The sequence below is a fragment of the Camponotus vicinus genome, unplaced genomic scaffold, assembly GCF_025532165.1.
Source record: "Camponotus vicinus isolate PSW18456_S1 unplaced genomic scaffold, iyCamVici1.0 SCAF_3, whole genome shotgun sequence".
NCBI classification, from domain to species: Eukaryota; Metazoa; Arthropoda; class Insecta; order Hymenoptera; family Formicidae; genus Camponotus; species Camponotus vicinus.
In genome coordinates, this window is record NW_028141967.1 from 5,000,134 (window position 1) to 5,022,529 (window position 22,396).

General features: G+C 36.2%; 1 protein-coding gene across 1 annotated transcript in view; it reads left to right on the forward strand.

Annotated features, from left to right (window-relative positions):
• Positions 1-22,396, forward strand: part of Nlg-4 (neuroligin 4) — a 235,304-nt gene that overhangs the window by 61,334 nt on the left and 151,574 nt on the right. The gene's annotated exons all lie outside the window — the stretch shown is intronic.

A 22,396-nucleotide genomic window follows, 5' to 3' on the forward strand; every position in this document is an offset into this window, starting at 1 on the left:
AACCACGGAATGTTTCGAGAGCAGAATGTGTGGTTTTTAATACGAGAAGGCTTTAACATTATAATGAGATTATAAAAAATTATCCTTTTTTCGTTATTCAAGAGATTTAAATCATTTTGCCGTGGACATAAAAATGTTTTTATTTTCTTTTCTCGCTTAAGATGGCCTTCATGCTGTGCAAACACTGAAAATATATTTTCTTTATTGCTGAAAGCATGAAACAATCATCACAAATATCCCTTCTAAAAATATATTCCTCGTCAACTGAATTATTTTCGCGTGTGGATATAATAATGAGCTCGACGTATTCGCGTCAACATTTTCGAGGGGAAAAAAAAAAGAGAACGGAATTTCAGATGAACATTAGCGGATAAAGTAATCCTTGCTGGTCGTCCCAGCTCGAATGAATAGCTGGAAATCTGTAAGAAGAGAGAAAGCGTAAATGGGAGAGCTGCAGACAGAAAGGACGCCAGACGTTTTGTTCGTAACGTGGTGTCCCGATTAAAAAACGATTTTTAAGATGATTCACTGGCGTCCCAAATTGAATCGCTAATCTAAGTTTGAGGGAACTTTTGCGCCGAATTGTGGAAAGCCCCTGGTGAATTATGACGGCCGGAAATAGATGTCATCGACTCTTGCGCGATACGTATATCCACAGTTCGTCTAAATCGAACTTCGGATTGTGCGAATTATTGAGCTTTCAACTTTCAACCGGACTCACGTCTGGCGAATAGCAATATCTGCAGGTAGATCGAACCAGGATGGGTAATTACCAGATCTCTGCAAGATTACTTTTGCAACGCACACTCTTTGGAACCGTCGTCTATTTTAAATTGGAGTTCCTGACTAGTATCCCTGATCCGAGTACTATCGTATTAATATTTGACGCGCGTTTTAGTAATTTCTTCTTTATATTAGAGACACAGTGTTTGTATCTATCTTTGGAGCATAAAGATATTTTTGGGACGACATGAGCTGGTCACATTTGCCGTTCAATTTCCGGCTGCGAGATGTCGAAAGGCGCGAAACGGCTTTGCCGACGCGGAGAGAGAAGCGGGATTTTCTATTTCGCCGAGAGAAAATTCAATGATATACGATTATTGAAACACCATTCACTTCGCTCGACATACGCGGGGACATAAAATGGTTCCCTCGAAATGCCGTTGGGAGGGAAAGAGAAAGAGAAAGTTCGCCGGGAGATATAAGGGGGGAAAAAAGAAGTTGGGTGACGGCAATAAAAAGGGTTGAAGATGAAGAGGCGCAACACAGCAAAGAAACATATTGCCTGTACCTGCCACTGCTCTTCGACGTTGCCTCCGTGGCTGGAAACTGAAGAGAGTGACACGGGAAGATTTATCAAATATTTCTCATTTTTCCGACGCGCGCCACCAACACGCGGCCCGAAATTGCTTGCTCAAATCTCCGCGCCATTACATAAAGTTTCGCGAATTATGGTGCAAACTCTTCAAAAATTCTGTCTGATTTTTCTAAGATTGTTACAATTGTTTTAAATGTATTTTATTAAATGCACTTGAATTAATGTATTTAAAATTAACGTAAATAATATATTTAAATTAAAATAAATATATACATTGATTTGATGTAGAAGAGAATAGGTTATAAAATTAAGAATATTAAGAATAGGTTATGTTCTTAATATTAAGAATATTAAGAATAGATTATGTCTTAAAAAGGAAATTTATATTGCAAGTAAAAATTTATCTCAATTTTTTAGTAAATTTTTCTTAAAATAAATTTAATAATTTATCTCAGTTTTTTAGCAAATTTTTCTCAAAATAAAATGTCGAAGAGAATCGGGAAGTGTCTCAAAAAAAAATTTACATTAGTGTTGAAAACTTGCTTTAATTTTTCAGTAAATTTATCTCGAAAGAATGTCGCAGAGAATAAACAAATGTCTCAAAAAAGAAGTTTACAGATGAAAATTAACCTCACTTTTTCAATAAATGTTGATTAAATTAAAATCTAATACTGTATAAATTTTTTTTCGTGATTTTCGCGGTGATCCTTTTCAATTTCTTCCTTCATCTCTTCATCAAACATTCCTCTCTCCGTCTAAAATTACAAAGCGGATAGAAGTTACATATTATTGCAATTATTTCAATCCTCTATTTATCGGTAATTGCGATAGTCGGATAGATTAAGCTAATGTCTAGCGGGACCAACTTCCTGCTCGATAACAGCTTGCGAAGTAATAATTCCGGATCTCTCCAACTGTGCGTTCCCGCGATCGGGTCCCGGAAAATGCCCGTCCCCGGGCAACCCCCTGAAGCGGATACGTTTCCTTCGGCGCGGTATTGTCTCCCGGATTCTTACGTAATGGAAATTTCTATCGAAAGTTCGCGGATCCGGTTAATGTACGTCGTCGTCGGCGGGCTCGAGCCCCCCTTCCTCCTCCCTTCCCCTCCCCAACATCCCCGCGCCAGCCGAATTCGGGGAGAAAGTTTCCGTTTTCCTTGGGAGACTCGCAATTACACGGCCGCCTGCACTCACAATTCCGTCGACGATCGGCAAAGCCCAGTATCGAACGTATGGCGGAAGCGGAAGAGGATGGTGGGGGGCGAGGAAAGATGGGCGGGGGCGAAAGAAGGCGACGAGTTTTCGAGGCGCGAACTAATAATCGAATCCACCAAGTTCGCGGAATTTGTTTCAGCTCCCGGAATACTTTGGAATAAGGCTCTCCCCATCTCCTCTCACAAGTATCATCCGCCAAGAAGTGTATATTATGTGTCCTCTCGGTCCTTTTAGGCGAAAGTACGGCTCGCCCAGGATGATTTGTTCGTCTCGAGCGGAAGACGAAGTGCTTCTCCTTCCCTGAGATTCCTCGAGAATATTCTCGATTTTCATAAATATCGATACCCAGCAAACACCAAGTAACATTTATATAATTGTTGGTTGTAATTTCCCATTCAACAATATAACCGTTACATGTTATATAACTGTTGCATAACATGTAACAGTTATATTGTTGAGTGGGAAATTATAACTAACAATTATATAACAGTTATATAACTGTTATTTGGTGTTTGCTGGGTGTAATGGACCCTTCGAAATACGATCTCGACTAAATCTCGAATAATATAAAGGGTTGAGGGAGAGATTCTCAGGTACATTTCGCACTTTGGAAAAATAACTTTGCGACATCATAATCGTGCGTAACGAAGGGAATTTAATGCGGCAAGCCGAGGGAAATCGCGCGATCCCTGAGCATCCTTCCCCTTTCAATGAAAGAGAACGTCACGAGTGCGGAGCGCGCATTCGCTCAACTTCCGGCCCGAAAAGGCATTACTAATAGCTCTCGTCGCTGTGATTAATGACGCCCAAGTGCTGCTCCGTTTAGTCGTTTTATTAATTACGCTGGATAACGAAGGTCATCGTCTCCGCATGAGACTGCCATTTATTATGAGCGTCGCGATTGAGACAGGTGATATAAGCGTACGTACATCGGTTTAATAATACAAATATTTTTTTTAAATTAGTAATTACGTAATAAATAATGATCTTATCTCAAAGAAAAAAATATCCTGATAAAAAATTAATTCTTCAATTTTTATTAATTCTAATATTCAATCTGTCTCTCTCTCTCTCCCTCTCTCTCCGCTTGAAAATAATCAAAAATTAATCTAGCGTTTCCGTGTTTTGCTCGGATGTAAATAAAGGGAATTACGACTTCCTTGCGCGAGCCAAATGTCCCGCAAATTAAAAATTAAACGAGGGCAAACGAAATTTCCCGCTGATATAAGAGAATACTGCCGTATTTAATTTTACATCAGAGAGATTAAAATACCTGAGCGGGGCTCGAAAGGTTTCCTTTGCCGGCTGCTCATCTCGAAAGGACAGTATAATAAGAAAGAATATCTAGGATCATTTCTCCGGAACTCTGGACTGTTTCGCGATACAATTTTAAAGTCGACGTTCTCGTCTCGCCTCGCTGCATAATTCAGAAAGTTCTACGAACAGGAGACGGCAGGATAAAGCAGTGGGGATCGATTCGCTGCTGATTTAATTATCTTTTAATGAAAGCCGAGATTCTCCGGGCCGATGTTGTAATTTTACGTCGTCCGCGAAACTGCGCAAGCCCGGAATATAAATGGTAATTAAGGCTTGCCAGATGGACTGTTGTGTTGCGTTATTCCGGCCGATATAACCAAAATACGCCGCAGCTAAGTGAGGTCTGACAGACTTGTTAACTTCGCTAGATTTATTGCTGCCTTCCATCTCCAGATTGCTTGTCATAGCTTCTTGCTGATTTGTTAATCCAATTTATCTCGCGGGGAGTTTTAAGAAAATGGAACGCCTCCACATATTAATCCCAATTTAATTAAAAATTTTCAAATTTCTACCTAAGGTTCACAACAATCTTAAATAACACACTTTAATTTCCTCGAGAGAAGCAATAAAATTTAAAATTGATAAGAAAAATATTTATACAGAATGAAAAGTGAACGAGAAGGATCTTTATTTACACTATTAAATTTTTATTGTTTATATTGTTAATTAAATAGGAGCTGAATAAGGCTTGACCTATTAATTTGCCAACGCTCTCTAAAAATTAATCACCGTGAAACGTTCAAAGTGCGAAATTCGATCCGCGGGAGACCAAATTGAGAATCTAAACCCCCCTAAGACACAAGATGTAGTTGAAGGGACGAAACCAGCAATAGATCCGCAAGTGACGCACTGAAGCAGAACTATTTTAATTGAACGAGTGAAACTACTTTAATTAAGGAGAACTATTCTCCGTTGGAAAGGCGAATTTTCCCTCGACGCCGGGGCGCAAGGACAACTACATTTCACCCGGACACTCGGTGCTGTTGCCCGACTCTCACTCGGGGATGTATCTCGCCGCCGTGGATCTCGCGCTAGCAGGGATAGTTTCCGAATGATTTTGCGCAAATTAGCGGCAGCTAATGGGCGTAATGGCATCCTTTCATGCGCGAAGGATCACATCCTCGCGCCGCTAAAGTAATTAATTATCCGTGGAGCTACCAATAGCGCGTGTGCAACAGCGTTGCCCTGTTGTATGGATCAAGCTCGTTTCATATTCTCCTGGCTCATCATTCTCATCAAATCCGTCATGAAATACGCGAGAGGCACTACGTTGCTTCACATTGATTCTAAATTTGTGTGGCATCCCCGGAGAAATTGTATAGCTTTACGATTACAGCTTCGAAAAGTGAGAAACCCATCCATCTTTCTATCTGGGTGATCATATCTCGATTTATAAAAAGTGGATAAGAAGAATCTTTAATATTAAATTTTTAGAGATTATTGTTATTAAATTTATAGAAATTTTTATAGAGATTATTATTAAATAATTAAAAATTTAAATTTAATAATTTAAATAATAATTATTAAATAATTTATAGAGATTTTTATGAAGATTATTATATATTAAATAATTAAAAATTCAAATTTAAAAAGTTAAATAAATATTATTAAATAATTTATAGAGATTATTATTAAATTTATAGAGACTTTTATTGTTGACAAATAGACTGAATAAAAGACTTGGTCTCTTTAGGATATTTTTTCTCGATTAGGAAATAAAAATCTAAGATTTGCTAAAAAGCTTCTTGAAATATCTAAAGTGCAAAATTCAGGAAACCAAATTGAAAAATCTAAACCACTCCAAGACATGAAACGTACTTTAGGAAAAAATCTGAGTAATCAGCCTTTCATTTAAATATTATTAAAGTGTGTTTTGAGACGTCGGGATTTTCCAAATACTCTCCGCGCCTTTCGTTAATTTAAGAACGTTGTAGCTTGAATCTCGAAATATTTCAAGGCATTTAGAGTCGCAGCTATTGCGCCCTCACAATGGTACAATTAACGGAGATTGTAATCGATTAGAAGCGCGCAAACATATTTCCGGCGCAACCGTGGCGGCGTAATCGGACTTGTCACTACTGGCAACATCGATTCTGTCCTTCGTTGCTAAGCAATAATTCTCTGCTATCGCTCGCGACCTCTCGAGCAGAACACTAATTCGTCTCCTCCGTCCTGCCGACCTCCCCTCGTTCTCTCTGTACTTCCGGATTTCAATTTCCACCGTGTCTGCCATCATGCGCATGATCCGATCAAACTGGACTTTAATGCAACGCAAGCTGACAATGAATATAATTTACAAATAATAAGCAAAGATAGAGAGAGAGAGAGGAAGAAAAAATAATTCACTTCTCCTGATTGTTTCCTAAAGAATTTATGAAAAAATCGAATTACAAAGAATTATTATTATTAAGGAGGAATTAATTTGAAAAAAAAATTGTAAAAAATGTTATTATTCTTAGTTTCTTATTCCCGAAATTTTAATCTTAATTAGACGGGAGCAAAAATTAATTAGATTGCTCCTCGGTACATATGCACCCTCGAGTTTGGGGAAACTAGCGGCGCGTTTCTTACTGCCAGTGATTACTTGCGAGTTTGGGGCGGATCGACTTCTTGTCCAGCATGTTCTAATCGCTTTCTTAATGAATCCTTCTTAATTATACCGCCTGCAACTGAAAGGAGCACAGGTGCAATCATTTACTTCGTAATAGCGGCATAATTTACGCGAGAACGTCGCGTGGTCGGTCCGCGCGTTCGCGACGTCCTCGAAGGGTCCTTCAACCCCCGGCCTTCCCCTCCTCTCTCCCTTTACCTTCGGAGGTAAGCCGAGTAATGCATGGGCTTTGCGGATTAATTAAGAATAATTAAATTTCCCCTGCGCCCGATGAACGTCGCGGCAGAAAAATTAATTTAGAGTTTTTCAAACTCCTCGACGAGAGAGAGAACGCTTCTCCTCCGATCTCGATTTTTTCGCCTTGAGAAAAATAGCGGTAGATCAAAGATCCCTCGCCGTCTCCCTGCAAGACTAAAGCGGCGTAGTTATTGTTTCCACCTACCGATAATTAAATTTCTTTCGGCCGGCAAATCACGGAGCTTCTTAAATCTAACTCCGTTTAACCGATAACCCCGCAATTTCTTTCCTCTAAAGGCTATTATAAAATGCACCATTATGTTCTTGCCCTTTGCCCTATCAGCCTAAATTAACGAACTTTTTTTTTAATAAGAGAAGAGAAACAGTTTATGATTGAAAAATGGATTGCATTTTAAAAACAGCTTTGGACAAAAAAAACATGATTAATAATATTTAACAATACAAGATATAAGAGTTTTATTTTCAAATTTATTCTTAAAAAGTGTCAAGTTGATGTCTAAGGATTATATTTAAATCGATATTTTTTTAATATCTTATATCAAATTATTTTTTTATAGATTGTGTACCAAAATTAATGAAAATAAAAATTCTAATTCTATAGTTTGATTTTATAATTCACACAAATTAATTATTAATTTTATATTTTAAAAAGCTAAAAGTGCATAATGTTAAATATCTTGAATATAATTTAAATATTTTGAAATATATTAAATTTATTAACATTTAATATAATCAATCGGTCCAGTTTCTTTTTAATATGAAAATTCCTTTGAAAATTTCGGAATTTAATTTTTGTTGCCTTTTTCTGTGATGCCTATTGATTCTTTTGCTATAAAAAACTGTCACCATTTATAAGATTTTATTTCTCTCGAAAAATAAATTTATTTTGATAATATTTGTTACATTGATATTTTTACGGATCGTTAATACTAAGAATTAATTTGTTTTAATTTAATTTTTTAATTCTTTTAGAAATACAAATTTAAATTTTATATTACTTATATTTTAATTTTTTTGTGTGTTCTCCTCAATATCCTTACCTCAATAACTTTACTTTCTTAATTTTTTAACAATTTTGTTTGCTAAGCCAGCGAAAAAATTTGTCATCATCGAAATTTCGAAAGTATGAGTAAAATAAATAAGTATTATACAATATATACATTTGATTTACTTTAAAATAAAATGAAAATTTAGACTCATTGACCGATGTGCAGTAGCCGAATTGATGATGTCAAAGTTGATATGTATCATCCAAGTATAAAATTCAAATTATATTGGGGTTAAAAATATTTAATATTAATATTAATATTTAAGAAAAATCTTAAAAAAATTATTATTGTACACAGTGAATATTCCATTCGATACAATAATAAAAAGATGGATATTATATAATAAAATAATAAAAAAATACAGAATTTATATATAAAATTTATATTATAAAATTTAAAAATATAGAATACGAGTATATTTAACATAGTATAAATACATGTATGAATTTAATTCTCTTTACTCGTAATGTGATTTAATAAAAATACCTGAAAATATCCTAAGTTTTGCACACGATATCTGCGCGGTAATTTTGCGAAATGCATGAATGCAAATATAAAGCCGATAATGAGCAAGAACTTTATTTAATTTAATAATTCTTTCCCCTGCTACCCATTATTTGTCTATATCGCAAATTTGATGTGCATTATAAAATTTACGACTGATGCATTTCCACGGCACGCCGCATTTTCGCCGATGATTTCATCATATTAATTATGACGCGTATTTTCCATTGTTTATTAATAATGCATATTGGCGGTGGTGCGCGAGCGCGCATTTCCCAACGAACTGTTGTTTCACGTATGCATGTATACATGTAGTCGTCAATTACGCGCAGTTATTAATTACACCGACGTCGAATATTAAAATTCTGATTAAAACGCCGATTACCTGTCGCACATGTGTTGTCGTGTAAAAGCTTCCGAATAATAGTAAAGTGCGTTACATCAGGGTACACACTATAAACGAATGCCGAATAACTGCGAGAACAGATTGCATCGCCCGCATAGCTTAACGTTTTTCAATCATTAAATCTTTTGAAATTAATTTTTATCAAAAGGCAAGCAAAATGGAAGCAAATCAACTTTTTTGTTAAAAATTTTTTGCTGAACGATAATTGTTTATGTATAATAATTAGCGTTACAAATTAACAAAGTGTTTTCCGAGAATCGAAAAATAATTATAATTGCAATAATAAAAAAGTATTTGTTGTTGGAATAAATATGGCAAAAGAATTACGATATTGAACGATGGCATTAACGACATCCTTTCCAAATAACTGCATCGTTATCTACGATCAAACATCGTTAAACGTAAATATAATCTACAAACTGAAATGTAATAAAATCTGATTTACGTGAATCAATATAATGGATGAGATGGAATAAAAATTGTCCCAAATAAAATAGCAGAGTAAGTTTAAAGATAAAATTTTAATTCTTTTTTATTTATAATAATTCCCTTTAGCGTCAATAAAAAATATTATAATTGTAAACATCTGTCATATTGAATTTTAATTAAACTACTTTGAAAATTATAACAAAGTAAGCTATTTTTAACCATTTCATTTAATGCTCGCAGTTTTATAATGTTCTTGTTTTCGATTTAAAATCTTTCTTCTTTGTCTTTCAAAGAAAATCATTTTAAAACTGCCACCAACGAGAGCTCCCAGGGTCGTCACATATATTTTTGAATAAATTGATGACATTCTTATGGCGGGTTCGCCATCGTCGGCGCGCAAAAAGCTTGCGGATTATTTCCCTTACAGTGCGGCGTAAAGATTATCTTTTTATGGTGGACGCCGTGAATTATCAAATAAATATTTCCACAATTTTCTCTTCCTTTCTCTGCGAAATATTTTCGTGGAACCCCGAGCACGTACGTGTTAGTGAAAAGCACGTCATGCTGACTCCTTCCCATTAGCTCCTCAACACATCCGACGGAAAGTGCAATGTCGGTTTCTGTTTCCGGATTTAAACCGCCTGTACGTGTGTACGTGTGCGTGTGTCTATTTGTGTGCTAACCAAAAACTTTACTATCTTGCTTGGAAACCTCCAAATAAACTTAACACAAAAGGAATCTCGAGAATTTCTGAAAATAACAAGAATTTTTGTTTAGCATCAGCGACTGTCAATTGACACGAATAATTCCCGACTGTTTTAATTTAAAATCTAATTGACAAGTTTAAACCGATACTAGCATAATATTAAATTCATTTGTTAAATCTGGAAGGAGCGATGCATAATTTCTGTTCTTCGCGAGGCATTTTACGACGAATCGATAAACGCATCAGTTCTTGAAGATTAAGTGACCTTTAAAAAATGCATAGATTCGTCGAAAAACAACGAGGCCCGTTCACGGTAGATACCGTAATTCCGCGGAGGCTTTATATCGTCGTCTCGAGCGCTTCTGTCTGATTGATCGACGAGCAAACCACAGTCGGCGTCGGGGCGCCGTCGTGATCGATCGCCCTCGTCTTCGACACAATCGCGAATCTCCCCGGCTCCCCCGATAAATCGCTTCACCGAGTAATTCGCGTATAAAACTGGCCCGCGATTACGATTAGACGTTTGAATCTCCGGATCCTTGAATTCCCTAGTGATTTCTGCGACCTTGGATCCTGCGGACGAAGCTCACGCAACTTGAAATGTAGTGATTTCGACGGAATATTTTGTAATCGAGATTAACATTTCGTATCTTTTATAGAGATCTGAGGAAAAAATGAATCATATGACTTTAAATAAAATAGTCATAAACACAAAATAAATTGAAGTAAAGAAAGCCCTCTTGTAGATTGCAATTTTATATATGAAATATCTTCGAATAAAATGGAAAATAAAAAAGAATCGAGCGAAATGCTTCCTGAGCTTTTCTTGGAAACTGACTGCGAAAAGTAGACGGAAATAATTTTTAATTACACATTCAGGAGATTGTTTATCGAAACTTTGCTTTCCGCGAAACTGAGCCTGGTCATCGCAGGACGCGAGTTCTAAGACTCGCTTGTAAGCGCTGCTCCTGCGTTTGACTGTGAAATATGGCGCCACACCTTCTCTCGCGGATCGAGCAAGTATTGTCTCCGGCGAGCGTAGTCTCGCGATTTTTCCCGCACCGTTCTAGCTGCGAGGAAGGATACACCCCTCGCCCCCGCCCGGGATGACAGCCGACGACAGTATTTACACAAGTGCGCGATTCGTATGATCTACGCCTGGCTGCTTCCCCGCAAATACGGGCAGGACGAGACCCACGACGTTGGCCAAAACTTTCCCACCGATTCGGTTAAGTGCTCAAAACAGTTGCCAACATCGACCACCCGCAACCCTCTCGAGACCGTAAAGACCCAGGGAGGGACGTAAAAAGGCGGGGCAGGAGGGGGCAAAGTCGTCCAGGCAAAGGAGAACCTTTATTCCTGAAGGAGAGGCGAAGTAAATGGAAGCCCTTGCGTTCGTTCATCATAATCACGTTTCCACCGGTATACAGATTCTATGGTACGCGTAACAAGGCGCATTGTTTTCTCGAACGAGTCCGAGTTCTTCGACCGGGTTTTCCTTTATCGAACAAAGGAATTGTTCACCACATGTGAGAGAATAACCATGATTCTATGTTAGACACAGGATTTCTCCGTTCTCTGTCATAAGCGCGTGAAAAGAGGGGAGGAAGGGTGATGTTTCTATTTTCAAACAATTCCCTTTGCCATTGAATTCGCGAAAAATTCTCGGCGAAACTCAGCGACCAATAAAAAGAGAAAATTATTATATTATATATTATATTATTATATTTTCTCTCTTCCCCTCTCTCTCTCTCTCTCTAAATCTCTAAAAATATATATGTATATATTTTTTTCAATTAATATATTATAATATAATATAATTATTTATAATATAATATAATTGAATATATTATAGTAACTTATTATAATATAATAAAATTGAAAATTATTATATTATAATATATCATATATTTTATATCGTTCGAGAAAAATTATGGCGAGCAAGATACAATCGACATTATCTTATTGCAAAGGAACGTTAAAAGGGACTGTTGCCAAAAGCTAGTGTATAATAGAGAGATTTGTCTCTCTCGTTCGAATTTTGTTATCACGTAGCGCAAAGACTTGACTCACGCGAATATGGCTAAAGTGTTGGCACTCTGTCGAGAACGGGACGAGATCGAGATGTAAATAAAGCGATAACTTTCGCGGCACCCAGCGGTTCCTTTCCTATTCCTGAATCCTAGACCTGGAATGCGCTCCCTTTTGGCAACGGTCCAGAAGACGTATAAGATTTGGAATCGCGTGTCGAACGATCAATCGAATAGATGGCTCCTCTTCTCTCAATCTGCTAGATGCTTATGTCAACATCATATGTGCGGTATCCGTGTTTCGGCGACAAAATCGATCGGAAATTATTTTCAAGCGCACGATATCTTAAGAACATTATATATTATTTATTATTACTTAATCCGTATCTTGCGGCTTTGGACGGCTTCCAGTTTTTGCATTTGTAATTTTTGTGCAGTGTCTGCATTAATCATAAATGAGCATCGATGAACTAAAGTGTGAATTGAACATAAATATGTGCATGAATATCAACCTTCCCAATTATTACAAATGATCTCCGCAGCTGAACCGGAATTCAAGAATTAGAAATCTAAAGTCACAAAAATTCTTAGATATCTAAAGTAAAAGCTTATATTATTTGATATCGGAAATAAAATAGTATGAAAATAAGCATAAAAATAAATTAAAAGGAAGAACTTAAATTAAGAGAAATAGAATTAAAATTAAAAATGCAATAAAATATATAATAAAAATAAAATTAAAGGTAAAATAAAATACACAAAAATAAAAATAAAAATCGAAACATCTTTGATTGTGATTTAACTCATTCATCCTTAAATGTATTTTTTAAAAATTCCACTGTATAGATATAATTGAAATAAATTATTAAACACTTATTATATTTATTTATTCAATTACATAACTAAAATAAAATATTAATATTTTTGAATAAATAAATAAAGAAATAAATATGTATAAAATTAATAACATTATTGATACGGAAGTTATTAATCTCGTACGCTGCAAGAAACCTGTATTAGAAAAATATATAGGGAATTTTTGGTTCTCTCGTAACTATAATTTCAAAATTACGAAAGAACCTAATGGTACCATTTTCGAAAATTGGTGTTATTTGGAAGATTCCGACATAAAAGGAGAATCGAGTAATCTCTAGTTGGATACTTAGAGAGTACGTCTAAAGCTTCCATTATCGAAAAATGGAAACAGCATCTTATCTATACGGGAGCAAAATTCTAAAAATTTATGATTTTCTGAAAATTTATGATTGCCCGATTTTCCTCCTTCATCCTCCTATGCATTTCTTGATCCTGAAATATCTGTTCTCTGGGATCCTTCGATTCCTTTCAAACGAGCGAGCACAATATTACGAGCAGACAAAATAAAAGCCGGTAAAGCAGGGCCGTGAACGGCAGGAAACATGGCAAGTTATGATGGCGACCGTGCGAAAGCGATTTTATTTCGCGAAGACGGCTGCAACATTGCAAACTTTGTGTCTTCACGCCTGCTCGACAAAATTCTTCGTATGTACCTTACACGTATATACTTTATGCATGTACGACACGCGACGTGGGCGTGGGAGCACCTTATTGTAGCGCTATGTGTCTCCCTCCGTCGACAGTTTACAAACCCTCACGGAGAAGAGAGGAGATTCCAAGCTCACCGTCGCCCTGATATGCATCTTCGCATCCTGGAAGAGATGGGAAGGGGTGAAAAAAGGGCTGAAAATACAAAAGTGAGCAAACACGGCCACGTACGCGGAGGGTAAAGTCGTTGGAGTAAATCCACACCCTCCGTCTACCCTGTCGTACCTACTTTGAACCATCCAACCGACCAACACTTAATATTTTCCATCCTCGTCAATTACTCGTACAAACATTTGTAGGTGGTAACGAAATCGTCGCGCTCATTGAGAGCGAAAATATTTTTAACTCTCAGGGAGAGGAAGGAAATTTGTCAAGTCGAACAAACATCGTGGTAATTGCTTATCGATTCGCCGAGAAGTGAAAACTCTGGGTGTGCGTAAATGTAAACCTAACGAAACGAGAAACACAAATTTAAACAAAAATAATTGGAATAGTTTTCTAAATGTAATAAACAAAAATAATTGGAATAGTTTTCTAAATTGAACGCAAATTATTGGAACAGTTTTCTAAATTTTTATGAGTTTTTACACGATTGTATATTATATATCGCGTTGTTTAAATGTTCACATACAGCAGATTAGCTAAAAAAAAATAATAACTATGTATGTTGCGAATATATGCACTTTTTTTAAAAATACACTCGATATGAAAAATATATAAATTTTTATAATTATATGAAAAAAGATTTTGCCAATTTTGCTATTCAATACGAGTTTATAATACCTTGACGTTACAACCTTCTGTGCACGATCAATACAATTCAAACGGAAACATAAACACTCATAAGTACATCTCTCGCATGAAACTAAATTAAATGAGCAAAAGCTCTCTGTCTCGCTCGAGTAATTCAGAGCAATTTCGCCGAGCCGTCGTAATCATATTTTTTTATCATTTTTAAAAAATCTTTACCACAAGGAAGCCAGAAAGGTCCAAGAATTCTCTCTTCTCGAAGGAACCGCGACTACATTAATAACGCAACGTCCGCGCAATTTCGTTTATACAACCGACGCGGAACCAACCGGTGAGGGAAATTGCGAGATGAAAATTGCGCGGAGAACACTAGTCTTCATTTCGTATTAATGAATTTTTGTTTCGCAAATTTTTGCGATGGTGGGAGGGGGTGGGATGGGGGTGAAGACGAGCGCGCGCCGATATTATTGCAAGCCGAGAGACGGTCTAACCGGGGCAGAATCGGGCGATGTATAAAGCGCAGATGTACGACAATGTAATCGGCTCCCTGGAGGATAACCTCGTTATCCGATGCAGGAAGTCGCATCCAGGAAACAGCCTTCTTCTGTGAACTCCAATTCTCCGCTGCCGGATTTCCTAACGCGCTTCCCAGGACGCGCAAATGGACTTTTAAATTGTCCGCCGACTATGAAAAATACGTGACTATAAATGCTCGCGCTATTATATAACACGAGATAATTGTGTGAGTCGAATAATTCACGGGGAGTTTGCTTGTCACGAGATAGAGAAGAGGACAAGAGCTTCTGTGTCGGGCTAATAGAATTTTTTCGAAGTTTAATCGTTGGTCCAGTTGGCAAGAGATACAAAGGATGCTACATTTTTCAGATTAAAACAAGCGTAATCTCCGTCGAGATAGTATTTAGTCTAGAATAAGAATCTAATTTACGTCAGTAAGATTTATTTATTTATTAAAAATAAACATGCGAAAAAGAAATATCTCTAGTATACAATAAAAGTAAGATCATCAGCAGATGAATAAGAAAAACTTATAATTATATAAGATTATTAACATAAAAATAACTTTTGACAACAAAAAAAATGTTTAATGAATAAATTCGATAGTCAAAATTAAATGTAAATATAAATATTATACAGGGTGTCCCAGACTTACCGAATCAGCCGTTAATGATAGATTCCTGAGATCATTTGGAAACAAAAATTTTAATATCAAAATGTTGAGGAAGTTATAGTTTCGGCGCTACAAAAGATTAAAGATTACCAATCAGCGCGTTACATTTTCCTATATTCAGGGACATAGCGCATCAAGAGGCCCGCGTACAGCGTGATAATATCGATATCGATAGAGGGATCGATATAAAATAAAAAATAGTATTCTGCAGTGAGCGCGATTGTCTTCGATGCGACAGTAGTTTGAACATCTTTATGAACATTTTTGAACAATAAATTCGTTGACTGCGTCATGTTACATCATTATTATTGTAATATTATTAAAGTTTTTTTTATTAAAGTAATGTTATTAAAGCTTCAATTATACTTGAACATATTTTTTTATTTCATATCAATCCTTCTATTGGCGTTGATATTGTTGCGCGGACCCCTCGATATGTTATGTCCCTGGACGCGGCACACAATTGGTAATCTTTAATCTTTTGTAGCGCCGAAACTACAACTTCCTTAACATTTTGGTATTAGAATTTTCGTCTCCAAATGATCTCAGGAATCTGCCATTAACGGCTGATTCGATAAGTCTGGGACACCCTGTATATTTAAAAATTAAATATAAATATTATTATAAGAAAAATTATAATTAAACAACTGAGCAAAATTAGAGAAACGCAATTAAAAACTTATCACTCTAGTTGAGAGATAGCCAAGCTCATTTAAATGATGTCGGTGTAAAATGAAAGGATTAGATTAGAAAGGATTAGATAAATCATTTGTCAGCAAAGACGCTCTATTTAAGAATTTAAACTTTCAATGCATTTTCACATGGAATCTTTCAGTGATGTAGCTAAAACATGAAGCTTTATATCTTATAATAAATAAATAGGACGCGGAAATATGCTCGAACGATATAATAACCAAGTCGTTTACTCGCTTCTCGCGCTTTAAGCCGATCGAGACGATTAGATAGAATTAACGAAGAATGGCGGATTACGATCAGATTGCTAGTCGTCGCCTGTATTCTGCGGCAGGATCAGACCGTAATCATCCTGCGAACCGCGCGTCGCGACAGCAATATGTCGCGGAAGATTCTCCGAGCGTGGATCCACCCACCCGGCGCGATGAAAGTTCGTAGGGATTTACTAAGGCAATTTAATAGATCGGATCGAGCGGCGCGAGTGACGGCGGCCGATAGATTTTAATTGAATTATCGACGAAGTCTCTTCGACGTGAGGAATACCTGAGGAACTGACGCGAGCGATATATACTCGCTAAAGTATCGATGCCCGACGCGACTTCCCGGAATACAAAGTGAAGAGGAGAATTGTGTCGCGAGTATTGAACCATCCAATTGAGGCGAAATGTTTGCCAACGCTGAATAATACAGCGTCGCCAAGGCATGCATCCAGATCTCTTTTATAGCGCATCCGCATCTCTCTTTTTTCCCTCGATCCTCCAGATTTGTACCCTCTTGTCCCATCTCTTTCCTCGGAAAATTCACTTCGACCTCCTTTCGTTATCCCCCCAATCCGGGGATCGAAATATGGTACGATATACGAGTTCAAGATTAAAGCTTAGAACATGTCGAGATTCTTGTAATACGACGTCTAATTTATCGTATTACAAAAGTATGACACAGAATCTAAAAAATCTGGATCAGCAATTTAATTTTACAGAGAGAATTTTAAAATAATATTTCTTCCAATTAATATATTTTCACGGCTTTTTCTGGAATTATGTTTAAATTTTAAAATTTTTCGAGCCTGACATTTTGTTGGACAATTGATTCTTCGGGGAGGTTTGGGAAATAAATCCCCTCTATCGGTGAGGAATAGCGCCGGTATCTGGAAAAGAAAGCTCCCACGAGGATGGCGACCCGAGGATGCGTCCTACAAATTGGCAGAAAATTTATAGTGCTCGCTGATGTCAGGCCCGGTGGTTCTGTTAAGGTCTCTCGTGCCATTCTCGACCGATACAAGTGCTTAACATTGAACTCACTCTGTCATCTGTCTAAATATATATATATACAGGGTGTCCCATTTTAATGTCCCACCCCAAATAACTTTCTTATTTTTAATTTTAGAAAAAGATGTTTCAGACAAAAGTTGTATGGTTTCAAGGGGGACATAAGATGGTGTCATTAGTTTGACCTTGAATAGTTGCTTCAAGGTCACGTAAAGGTCACCTTCAATTTTTTAAATGAAACCCCTTACTTTCTATTGCATATTCTTGTAGCTTATTTCGAGAGCTTTCCAAAACAGTATAATTAAGTACTTTTTCGTTAAGTACTTTTTGAGTTATGAGGCTAGAAATAATTTCTTAATTTTACATAAACCGTAAAATATCTTGTAAAATATTCATTTTTCGATTATCTTACCTTAATACTTTTATGTACAAAATAATGAGAGGAATCAATTGATGTAAAGAAAACACATAGTTGTTTTTAAGAAAAAATATGGAATTGTTAATTGCAAATTACATATTTTTTCTTCAAAACAACTATGTGTTTTCTTTACACCAATTGATTCCTCTCATTATTTTGTACGTAAAAGTATTAAGGTAAGATAATCGAAAAATGAATATTTTACAAGATATTTAACGGTTTATGTAAAATTAAGAAATTATTTCAAGCCTCATAACTCAAAAAGTACTTAACGAAAAGGTATTTAATTATAGTGTTTTGGAAAGCTCTCGAGATAAGCTACAAGAATATGCAATGACAAATAGTAGGTTCCATTTAAGAAATTGAAGGTGACCTTCATGTGACCTTCAAATAACTCTTCAAGGTCAAACCAATGGTATCATCTTATGTGCCCCTCGAAACCATACAACTTTTGTCTGAAACATCTTTTTCTAAAATTAAAAATAAGAAAGTTATTTGGGGTGGGACATTAAAATCGGACACCCTGTATATCTGACGTATAGAATCATCGAACCATACATTTTCAAGTTCTGTCGAGAAGCTATACAGATTTTCTTGTTATTTTTCCAAAACTATTTCGATTCAAACATCGCAAGGACAAAGAATTTCATTAAAAAATTCATCAATACAGCGTAAATTATATTATTATAAATAAATTCTAATATTTAACCTCTTGTTGAGATGTCAAGACAATGATTCTTCTCTATGATCGCTTAAATTGCTACATCTTGGTCCCTTAACTCGACTTGGAGAACAATAAGGAATGTTTGCACGCCATAGTTTTCGAATTTAAGAATCAAGCACTTTTACGACAGACGATAACTCGCTAGGCATGTGCCGGGGATGCAAAAAAGGGCAAGTGCGTCGGCGATTCCCTCAAAGCAATTTAAATTCCGTGCTGATTCTCCCTCTCTCTCTCTCTCTCTCTCTCTTTCTCTCTCTCTCTCTCCTCTCTCTTAGAAAACCGATCCGTTCACTTTGTCCTATCCAACTGGCGTATCCTTTTTTCCTCTTGTACCGATTCACAATGAACCACCGAAGTCGTCATAGCACGGGGTAGCGTCCATCCCTTCCCCCCTCGCGCTTCCCGAGTCCCGAAAGTGGAGGAGGCGAGCGAGTTTTTCGTGAGATCGAATGCCAATACTATTCGCGGCGTCGGGAATTTTAAGCAACTGCTGGAAAGTTCTCACGTACTGTTGCAGCCAAGGAACGAAGGGCGGAAGAAGCGAGACCGGGAGTTTCCTTTAATTCCCCCTTTAATTCGACGGAACGTCCGATGCTTTTAGAATCTCGCGCGAAAGAATGCAACGAATGTCTAATATTCCCGACGATGACTGTTCCCTTCTCCCTTTAACTCTTCGTTTGTAGCATGGACATGTTTGCGTAATTGACTTTTTGTATCTCGCGACTATGAATATTGCTATCGAATCAATTACGACCGCAATAATATTTCATTCCCGGAATCGAGTCCTCGTGATTGTAGGATGCGCGAATCTCTCCGCAGAGAGAGAGAGAGATACACAAAATAAATTATTTTTATTCCAGTTTGAGAGCCCGCTTATCGCGTTCCGCTCCGCGGGACGGAAAATTTCTGTAAGGGTGAATTTTTATACCGAAGCTACGTCGAAATTTTGCGAAACTTATTCGTTCCACTTCGGAGTTGAATCGACGAATTGAGTTAGGAATGATCCCTGAAGGGGAGGGACTCTTAACGCGTTCTTCACGGAGGATAAAGATATAAACCTTCCTCCAACTCTCTCTCTCTCTCTCTCATTTTACTTGGTGGAAGATTAAGTCAACGCGGAAGAAGATAACGAACGGCAGTGTACACATATGAAGAGGAAAATGCGAGAGGTTAAAATTATAATTCTCGCTCTTCGGGAAGGTATCGTTGACACTTTGAGACGGTACGCGCGATAAAGCTATCGTCTCTACTTTAAACTTCCACCCCCGTCATCGTATCCTTCTTAATTACAAAGTACGGGGGCCGCCCCGTAAAACACACAGAGAGCCGGTGAGAAATTCACGGTTCATCTGCTATGTAAAGACGGTCGAGCACCCCCCGATATAGACGCACGCTAGCCCTCCGTTACTACAGTTATGGCTTTATCTTTGAAGACAGTTACCGGACACTTTAACCCCTTTCTCCGCCCCCTCCCCCTTCCCCACGATGCGTCGGGGAATTTGTCAGAGGGGGTTAAAAGAGCCTAACCCCTTTGGATGAATCCACGAGGGAAGCTTCTTTCGATTGAAGCTTTAACCGTTTCCTCTACGAGAATACAATAAGAGATACGCGAAGAGCTTTTTAATTAATAAAACGTCGTTCTTTGCGCCAAGTAAATCGAATGGAATTCGTTCAGCCACACCAATCCAGATAGTAACATCAAGCACATTCGGTTGTATCATAAATACGTCTGTTGAAGTAATGATTGCCCCGCAATCTCGCAAATGAATGCGATGCAAAAAATGGAGAGAGAGAGAGAGAGAGAGAGAGAGAGAGAGAGAGAGAGAGAGAAAAGCGACGAGGGAGCGCGTATTTATTTGTATTTTTAAACCAAACGCTGGAAATACGTTGATTAATATCACGCTATTAAATTATTACTTCGACGATAGTCGGTATCGCAATATCACGGGTCAATGAATATGAAATCGCGCTCTGCAAGAATAATTAGCGAGTATTGCGTCACCTACGGCACATTTTTACGACTGTGTCGTCCCAGCCCGCGATACGCGATCATGACGATTTTGCGCGCCTTATAAAAAAATAATCCATTAATTTCAGCTCCTCTGTATTAGATCACGGCGTTATAGTTGAAAAATTGTTCCAGTGTTCTTCAATAATAATATCATATTTTATAGAGACCTGTTATTAAGCGAGAAATCGATTCCACATTGATTGCGTCAAAATCGAGATGAATTTTCAGCGAGGATAATACGATCCCAGCAAACACAATAACATTTATATAATTGTTAATTGTAATTTCTCATTCAACAATATAATTGTTACATAACAGTTATATAACTGTTATTTGGTGTTTGCTGCGATTGTACTTTACGTCATAAAAATAGTAATGTTTAGTGTTGAATGAAAGAGGAAAGAAATTAAATAAATGTTAATCAAAGAAAGTGTAATTATGCCGCTTAGCAAATTAATTTCCGCCACCGCGACCTTAGGCTCTGATTTTTCAAGGAAGAGAGGAGCCAAAGATTTTTGATAGATGCTGGACTTGGATTTCTCTCTCATCTCTCCCCCATCTTTCTTCGCGATCAAATACTTCACCGAGACTCTTGGCGAAGTCTTTCAAGAACATGTCGGTCGCTCCTCTTCGTGTGAACGTAATTGGATAGATCCATCGAGTTGGCTGTAACAACGTGTCGAGGAACATTCGAATCGCCGCTCTCGAGTGTCGGTCGTACGATCCATGCGGAAAGTATCGGATTTCAATTATGATAAGTGCGCGGTTTAGGATGTTCACATATCATGTGATATCCGCCCAAAGGCACTTTCAGCCAGTTATATATCCGAGCGGAGGATACGCGAATCCTTACTTAAACAGAATTAAATGCGATTTTATTTGTCCAAGGATTAATCGCGATGCTTTCTAAATCCCTTCAGCAGCTTTCAGTCCAGATATATTTCGATAATACAGGTCCAATCATCTGTTTATTATTTTCTTAACTAATTTTTAATTATATTTTTCATTAATTTTATTTTTTAATCCAAAACAATTTTTTAAATTGAATTTTAAATGTATCTTTTATTAATTTTACTCTCTAATCAAATTCTAATCATCCTCAACGAGATAGAGTTAAGTTTATAATTTTATCTTTATAAATATATATATTATCAATTTTATTTTTTAATTAAATTTCAAGTATATATTTTATTAATTTTATTTCTAATCAAATTCTAATCATTTCCTATGAAAAAGAATTAAATTTATAATTTTATTTTTATAAGTGTATCTGTTATTAATTTTATCACTTAATCAAATTCCAATAATTCCTAACGAGAATAGGTTAAATTTACAAATTTATCTCTCTACAAGTATATTTTTTATTAATTTTGTTGTTTAATTAAATTTTTTAATTGAAAGCAAATTTCTAAATTGAATTTCAAGTATATCTTATTTATTAATGTTTTTAAAATCAAATTCCATTTATTTACTACTAGTTTATTGTTTAATCAAGTTTCAATAATTTCCAACGAGAAGGGGTTAAATTTACAATTTTATTTTTATAAGTGTATCTATTATTAATTTTATCATTTAGTCAAATTCCAATAATTCTTAACGAGAATAGGTTAAATTTATAAATTTATCTCTACAGTATATCTTTTATTAATTTTATTGTTTAATTAAATTTTTTGATTGAAAGCAAATTTTTAAGTTGAATTTCAGGTATATCTTATTCATTAATTTTTTTTCAATCAAATTCCAATAATTTTCTACAAAAAAGAATTAAGTTTAGAATTTTATCTTTACAACTGTATCTATTATTATTAATTATTATTTACTGTTATTATTTCATTATTTATTATCATTTTATTATTATTTTATTTATCTAAATTTTCTGTATCTAATTCATTTATTATTTACTACTACTAGTTTATT